This window comes from Aphis gossypii, chromosome 3, assembly GCF_020184175.1.
Source record: "Aphis gossypii isolate Hap1 chromosome 3, ASM2018417v2, whole genome shotgun sequence".
Classification (NCBI taxonomy): Eukaryota; Metazoa; Arthropoda; class Insecta; order Hemiptera; family Aphididae; genus Aphis; species Aphis gossypii.
The window spans coordinates 6,672,476-6,681,117 of record NC_065532.1 but is presented as its reverse complement, the minus strand read 5'-3'; positions in this window follow the sequence as shown (position 1 = coordinate 6,681,117).

Sequence of the window (8,642 nt, the reverse complement as noted above, 5' to 3'; positions counted from 1 at the left end):
CTAAAACTATTTTTTTGTAATTATTGTGTCATATATCAATGTATGGAAACAAATAATTTATCAAAATATTACGTACAATTTAAAATATTTTTTGTAAAATAAACACTTTTATTATAAATTATAAATCATATAGCCGAATATCAATTATACACTGTTATCATATTTTTATACAATGTGATGACTGTCGCTAAAATATTGAAATCGATACAAAAAATACAAAAATCTCGATTTAGGATCTTTGATACTATTTAGCATTATTTAATGATCGAGAAATGAAATGAAATAAAATACATACTATCGTCACCCATCTTTATGATAGATATTTCTTTCAATACAAATATTAACACTGCGTAGATTTTAAGAGAAGATTTTGTAATGTAACACTGTACTATTGTGTGTGATAAAATTAAGATAAAATGAATGGTGGGCGTTGTAGCCTAGAGGAGACAAATTCCGAGAATGATGGATAATGCGCGTAGTTAAGCTAAACATTTTTTCGAAGTATACGTATAAATAATGATAAATGAACATAATTCTAACGACCCACCCAAGCGTGAGGTCCTGAACTCTCGAGCACTAATCATAACAACTTTTATTATTTCGTTCGACTACCTATGGCGATTTCGATGATGATTTTAAGGGTTTATTAGAAAGCAACTTACATGCACTAATGCAAACGATGCGCCACTTATGAAGATATACGGCGCATTGTGTCCAAGACACTGTAACTGTTAATTCGATCATACACCGACAACGTAATATCACTATATAATATTTTCCACCCACAAACCGCTTTCTAAAGACATTTTCTTTTCATCTACGGTAATTATTAATTTTTTACCCGTTAATCGTTTTCAAAGTTACCAAAGTGATTCACTTGCGAAATAATAACCGCCTTAATTTAAAAATAATATTACGCGCATTATCGTCGGTATAAAATAATATTTTTTATTATTTGGTTACTATACCGCAAATAATGCTCGAATCGCAATAGAAAACGTTTTGAAGCCTCACTCTCGCTAGTGGGTACGCTCAGTCTTCGCGAGTTATCTCCGATGACGTGATTTTAATAATACATTACTACCTACAGTTAAAATATACATATTTATAATATATATATTTTAAACTATATTAATGTTATCGTAGAAACAATTTATGTAGTTTCAACATTTTATTAGTTAAAAAAATTAAATTCAACCAATAATTACATGAACACACTCAATTTGACAAAAAAAAATACGTATATTCTATAATATCAATAAGATATACTCTATAATGTATTCATATGTTACATCGAAATCACAATTGTATCGAAACAATAAAAAAATCTAATGTTTGGTATATTTGGTACTCAAATTTGAAAGTTCAGTATTTTCGAAAAGGAATTTTTGGTGACCAACCAACCTACTCACCACATTAATACTCATATGTATACCGTACTATGGTTTTTAATATATATTATAGAACTCGATAAACGCGTATCACAATTATCCACAACTCGCCTGAGTTTCGATAACTTACTGCATTATTATATAATAAGTATTCACAATCGCACGTTTAAAATAAAAAATTGTGCCTACAGGAGAAAAGCTCGCGTGGTAAATAACAATAGAAATACAATATTACGACAACGAATTTTCCTTAGGTCTGCACTGTCGCGTGTTAATACCTACCGCAGATTATTATATCCAACACCGCATATACCTAACCTACTACCTACATCTGCAAATAATTACTACCCAATTAATAATTAATAATATAGGAACACAATCTATGATAATATTATGTAGGTAATGGGTATAGTATATTATATATCTATAATGATTTACTCCGATCCCGATACAGTGCGCTTTCTATGCGTTACTGCGGAACAATAGGACATGTAATTGGCGTGCTAATGATCGATCTGATATACAAAACAAACGAACAAAAAAAAATTCTAAAAACGTTTCTCCGCTGAATCTCAGTCACCACAACATACGGCGCCGCGACATCAATTCGAAATAAAAAAAAAACCACCGTCAAAAATGTTCTCTCTGACTGCTCTTCAACATAATTATTCATATATTGTAAATTTTAATAATATTGTACATACTGTAATCAAACTAATCGTACGGAATGAAAAATCGCGATTAAACGTATATCGCATACAACACATTACACATACACAGGATTATTCGCCAATCGTGAACAGTACTCACTTGCATTTCTACGTTTAATGAAAAGTTATTTTCAAATGTTTGGAAATTTGGGATTTTTAAAAATCTTGACGCATGGCTTGATTTGAAATTTTAATGTTATGTTTCTTGGTTATTAAATTTATTATACTAAAGTATAAAATCGATGTAATAATTAATATTGCATAATCTATTTGACATCGAATTTCCATATTTTTTATTTTATCGTCTTAAATCTAAAAAAATTAAATCAAAAACGTAAAAATGAAATTTAAATTTTTAAAGAAGTTATTATCAAAAAAAAAGAAAAAGTAGTAAAATCGAATAGACTTAAAAACAAATTTGAATCTGTGTTAGATTTCTTATTACTTCACCATATCTATTGATACGCGTTTGGAGAAAATATGTTTTAATTTCTATGTTTCACACTAAATAAATTCGTCATATAAAGATGCAAAAACGATCGATGTCTAAAATTTTCAACCTAATCGTCTAAGTTTTCAGAAAAACTATCCACTAGACGATTAACGCTTAAAAATGAAGTTTTCATTTTAAAAACAGAAGTTTGCGGTGTTCCCACAAGACTACACTCCTTAGGTAGTATAACAATAAATCTCGAGCATTTTAAAACGGGGTCTTTGAGTATAAATGTAATTGAAAATTCCAAAAATGAGATTTTAAATAACTGAATTTTCGGCGGAAAAAAGGAGTGTGCGTGTTTATAGTGTGAATCACTATATACCTACTTACATAGATGCGCACGGTAAGTGTGTGAATGATGATGAGGATAATGGTTTGGAGAAATCAAATCAATTGTTTTCCTTATCATCGCACGTACGCGAATTCGCTTCAATAAGTGAAACCAAGCATATTATGTACACGAAGCATCTTGCAACAGGCTTCGAATCGCGAGCACGTAGGCTTTTCTCGCCATATTTCGGGGAATTAGAAAATGACGGACTACGTTACGTAAGCCTATACATTATAATGCACTGTGTATTATGTGTAGTAACGCCGCTGACTACGCGTGGACAGTGAACGTCACTCGCAGAGAGCTCAAAATTTTTTTAATCGACGTACGATAAACGATAATAGCGGAAAACCAAATACCGTACAACCTCATTGCGTCGCAGCCCACACGTCGACACCCAAACATAACAGACCACACGAATGCCGTCGATCCAATAAATTCGATGCAATGCAGTTCGATAAAATTGCGCCAACGTCTGTGAATTATCATTTAAACGCGATAAATATACTCGAAATAAAACACATAAATCATTTTCATCCGGACTAAACTATTATTAATATCCAATCTCATTGTCCCCATACGAGCGTTTAGATGACTATGCGTCGCACTATAGTATTATATTATGTTTAACAGTACCTAATAACAATAATGTTATGTCGTACACGTGATAAATTGCCAGTGACAAAACCGTTTTAATATATTCTATCGGTATGGGTATAATTAAAAAAAAAGGAAAAAGCCATTACAATAATATATACGACCATATTATTATGCTGCTGCAACGTTCCGTTACCTATATAAATTACACGATTAAATTGCAATAAACGAAAATTTGTTTTGTTAATAAATTATTATACTCATGTGATTTCTTAACACTGATCGTTTTCATTTCAACCATCTTCAATTTTAATCACTACATTTTTATTTCTATTCGGTTTTTTTTTCAATTAGCCTTTATTTTAAACGATAAAAAGTTTATTTAAACGTATATTATCGATTTCAGTAGCTTATTTAAATTTAATATTTAATAAGTTAAATCATTATATAATTTAATATCTTTTTCCCCATAGTTTCCTAACGAGTAAAATTATGTAAATATAATACAGCTATTAGTTTTTTTTTTTTTTTTTTTTTTAATTTAAAATTAATTTTATGACTTTTCTCGAGTATTTTTATTATTTTTTTTTCATCTGACATTTTATTAAAACAGTCTCATCGTCACTGACTTTCTATGCAGAAACCAGCTCGCATTTATATCGCGATATAATAATAATATTATATACCTACGCGCGTACACGGTGCAATCGAAAACATTTTATGTGCATATATAATAATTATTGGACGTGTCCGATCGCATTAAAGCCGTTCGTATAAACGGCCATTGACCGAACATTTTATGTTATGAATAAATAAATTCTCGATGAGAGGAGTGCAGTGTAATATTATTATACACATCACAAGATTATATTATTATTGTAATGAACAATTAGCAGCGTTCGGTAAATTGTGTATATAGCGGCGTCAGTCAGCAGCCAGCACCGACTGTGAATAATGTGATGGAAAAAAATGACACATAAATCGAATTTATATTGTGACAATGTGCAAGCGCTATAAACACTGTAATTTGCCGAGATGTGCCTACATATTAGTAAATTATGAACATTAATCGATAAATTATTATTTTGTACGTTGTTTTATGACCATTAACGTAATGGCAAGTATCGTCCATACCGGCCCACGCTCCAACAGCTATATAGTCGATGTGTGCCGCGTATAATAACGATACATAAACGATCGTTTATTACAATTATAAATCTATAAAACTTGAGAATTAGGATGGACCGGATGAGGCTAACGTACACAGCGTTGTTCACTGCGATTATCGATCGGTTTACAGGATGTATAGATCCAGTGAATTTTAGCGTGACGGATTCATTCATTATATTTTAAGATTTTCCAAATATTTTATCATAACAGTATTCGTGACACGATTCAGTTTGAGTGGAAATCGGTTATACTATAATACACATCATATTATAATATTATTAATATAATAAATTATCTAAATTAATATTTATAATTGAATTGGTGACACATACTCGGTATACTTTTATTGGAACTATAAAACAAGTACCTATATCGGTATAATTAATACAAATTAACGATATTTATACAAATATGTAAATGGGATACATTGCGGAGAAAGGGAGAAATTTTCTCTAGGTTAAAAGGCCTAAAAATATTATTGAAGATTCATCATATTACGTTGTTCTGATTAACAAGTTGAAAATATCGAAGATATGATTTGTCTTATAAGCGTTTGAAGTTCAAATTTTGACGAAATTCGTAAAAATCACGAAAATATGCAAAGTATTTTGCGATAAATATGCATGAAATTTTTAATTGAAATATCCAAATATATTCTTTTATAACCAATATAAGCTTTTTTAAGTTGTTTTTACTACTATTCGAGGTTATCGAACACAAATTAACTCAATTTTTTTATAGGAATTTTGAATTAAAATGTCGACTTCAACAACTATAAAAGTAATAGAATATGTAACATACGAATGTGAAAAGCGGCGGTGCGATATCTCCTTCCTCAGACAATGTCTGAAAAATAGATACACCCACGAACTGTAGTCCCTTCGATATACATACCTACCTATAAAGTAAAACATGAGTGTGTCCGCCGATGGGCATATCATTCTATATGTGAGGACAACATCAACAATATCTATTATATTATTATAATGTTATAAGGAAAAACCGTTTTGCCACACATATTTTCCCCCACTATTCGCTAATGTTTAATCCTCGGTGCAACAAATACGCATTAAACAAGTATACGCTCATGATTTATGTTGCCCATCGGGTGAACTAGAATCGTGAAAGCTTATAGTGGTCATCAGAGGCAGCATTTTTTATTCGATATATTATTTTGTTATAATAAGTTGAATGTGAAAGCGTATAGAACATTCGAAATGTATTAAAAAATAATATACTTAATACGACATACCTAGTACTACTTAAAAAAAAAACGTATTATAAAAGTGAGTTGATGTTTACGCGTCACAAATTAATTAAAAACATAATTCGCCTCTACTTGAACACGAAAACAATTTTCCTACCATTTATAAAATATGATGTAATATTATAATATCAATAATACGTGAACACTGTGATTTATAATACTATTATGTTAAATGCGTATACCAGTCGTGGACTAAATTTATTAGTTTAAAATAAGTATTGATAAAATTTGTTTTTCAAGATTCAAGTGTTCAACGGTGATTTTTTTTAAATAATGTTCAGAAAAAACGATATACCTACTAAGAATACACTAAATATCATAACATATATTAACTAAAATATAAAAAACTATCGTTTAATTATTAATTATATATACTTAAATCATTTAGAAAAAAAAATGACACACTTATTATTTTTTTTCGTTATTATAAATACCGGTAATTATGCCAAACAATAGATATATAATTATTAATTATGAGACGATTCACTTATAGTATACGAAGAAAAAAATGATTTATAAATATTACGCCCTCGTATATTATCATTATAATAATCATGTTAGGTGTTGTGTCACCATCATCACAAAGTCAACAGGGCGTTCCCCAGCGCTTCACCTGCGGTGGGACCTTAAAGCGTTGCAGCAGACAAAATTGTTTTAGATAATATTTTCAATTCCATGTCTAAACCTGCAGATTCATCTGACATTCACCCATACCGCGTATAAAATTTCAAGTACACGTCGGTTGCGCAATTTGTACTAAATAACGTCCGACGCTGCAGCAACGTGACGTCCATTTGGAACGAAAAAAAAGTACAAATAAGTACATGATTTATCTGCTCGGTATAAGCGTGAAACGTTATTATGATTTGTTGGACTTTATCGACCTTATTTCGTGAAGTAGAAAATGGTCTACTACCTTATCACTGAGGCATATTCCTAACTAAAACTACACCGTAACAAATATATTATTCAAATAACATATGTAATTCGCGTATTTGAAAGTACGATGTTTAGGTAACTAGTAATTTTAATAAAGTAAATAGAATAATAATTTTTACTAACAACAAACAGTAATTTAATTTAAGGACGTATACCCAGTTATACACATCAAAATAATATGTATTATGGTTGAACATGAACGTACGCAGTACGCTCTTATGTAGTTATAAAAAAATAATATAATATAGGTAGGTAACTATATGATTGAAAAGTTCAACAAATATACTATCGACGCACAACTCATCAATTTTACGCGGACTTGGTTGTAAACCGGGCAGTTTTCAAGTGACAAAGAATAAAAAAATCAAAAAATCGTACACGATTTCGACTTTTGACTTCGCTCGAGTCAAACGGAAAAAATAGTAGGTTATTTAATGATAACATCACTCTGACTGAGTCAGACCGATCGGCGATCAGACAGCGTTTGAATGACGAATTAAAATTTTACCAAAATAAGTTTAAAAAATACATTTTTTTTATTTTAAAATATAATATTCTATTTCTCTTCAATTTACACAAGCTTTTTTGAACTGAAAATTATTTTAAATTTAAAGAACCGTGCATTCTACCAAACTCTTAGTTAGCAATAGTAACAACAAATCACTATTTGTCAATTTTCTATACAGCATATTAACTTTTACACAGCTCTGAGTTAAATTTAAAAAAAATCATATCAACTAATGAATCGTTTATTCCACATGATTCCACTCCCAACCCGCGTTTTTCAGACCCTATAAATAGAGCGACCGCGGTTTTTAACCCGAGCGCGATTCCATAACTTCTGTAAGATAATACAACGCTGTTACGTCCGGAAGATACGTTAATTAATATAACGTTCCACGGCACGCCTATAGGCCACTCGGGCGATAAATATTGATGAAATATGTTACTAAAATGCTGTAGCAACGGCAATTACGGTGGTTCGCGTGGTGTGATTTGACGCGGGGAAAACGCAGAATATTATTCTAAAAGTTTCGTGATTCTCCGGCGGCGAGTGGCAACCATATACGATAGGTGCGTTTTGCACCTCATTACCGTGGCGTGTAATAATAATATAATATCATTATAATGGTATTATTATTATTGCGGTGCGGTACGTGAAACGCGACGAGTTCGGCGCGAATGGATTTATGACCTGCGTTTTCGGGGTTTACGTTATTCATCTCGCGGAGCCGGAAGGTCCGAAAACGAAAATACTTATAATATTATGCTGCGGTATGTATATATATATAACGCGTTAAATGTTTTGCCGAGCAACGGCGTGATTTAAGCGGACGACCGCACGTGCGTGTAATGCACAATACCTATAATAGTATTTATATTAGGTACATATAACGTATGTTGTACAGTATTGTGGTACATCACCGACGGCGGCCCGCAGCAATAAAAAACGGAATTAATCGGCACCGCGATAATTCATAATATATTAATAACGATAGTACTTATTTGCGCGAATGTGTGAGATATTGCGTATAAGATGTATACTTATGTATAAGTACGTGCAAGGGTTCGGCAAATCGTGAGGAGCACCTTTTGGTTAATGTTTTAAAAATAAAATCTCCCGTCCCGGTATTGATGTTTAATGAATTATGAATAAAAATGTGATAAATGATTACAATATTTACCGGTATTAATCGATTCCATTTGAATACATTTTTCGGTACAATAAAATTCATTGGCA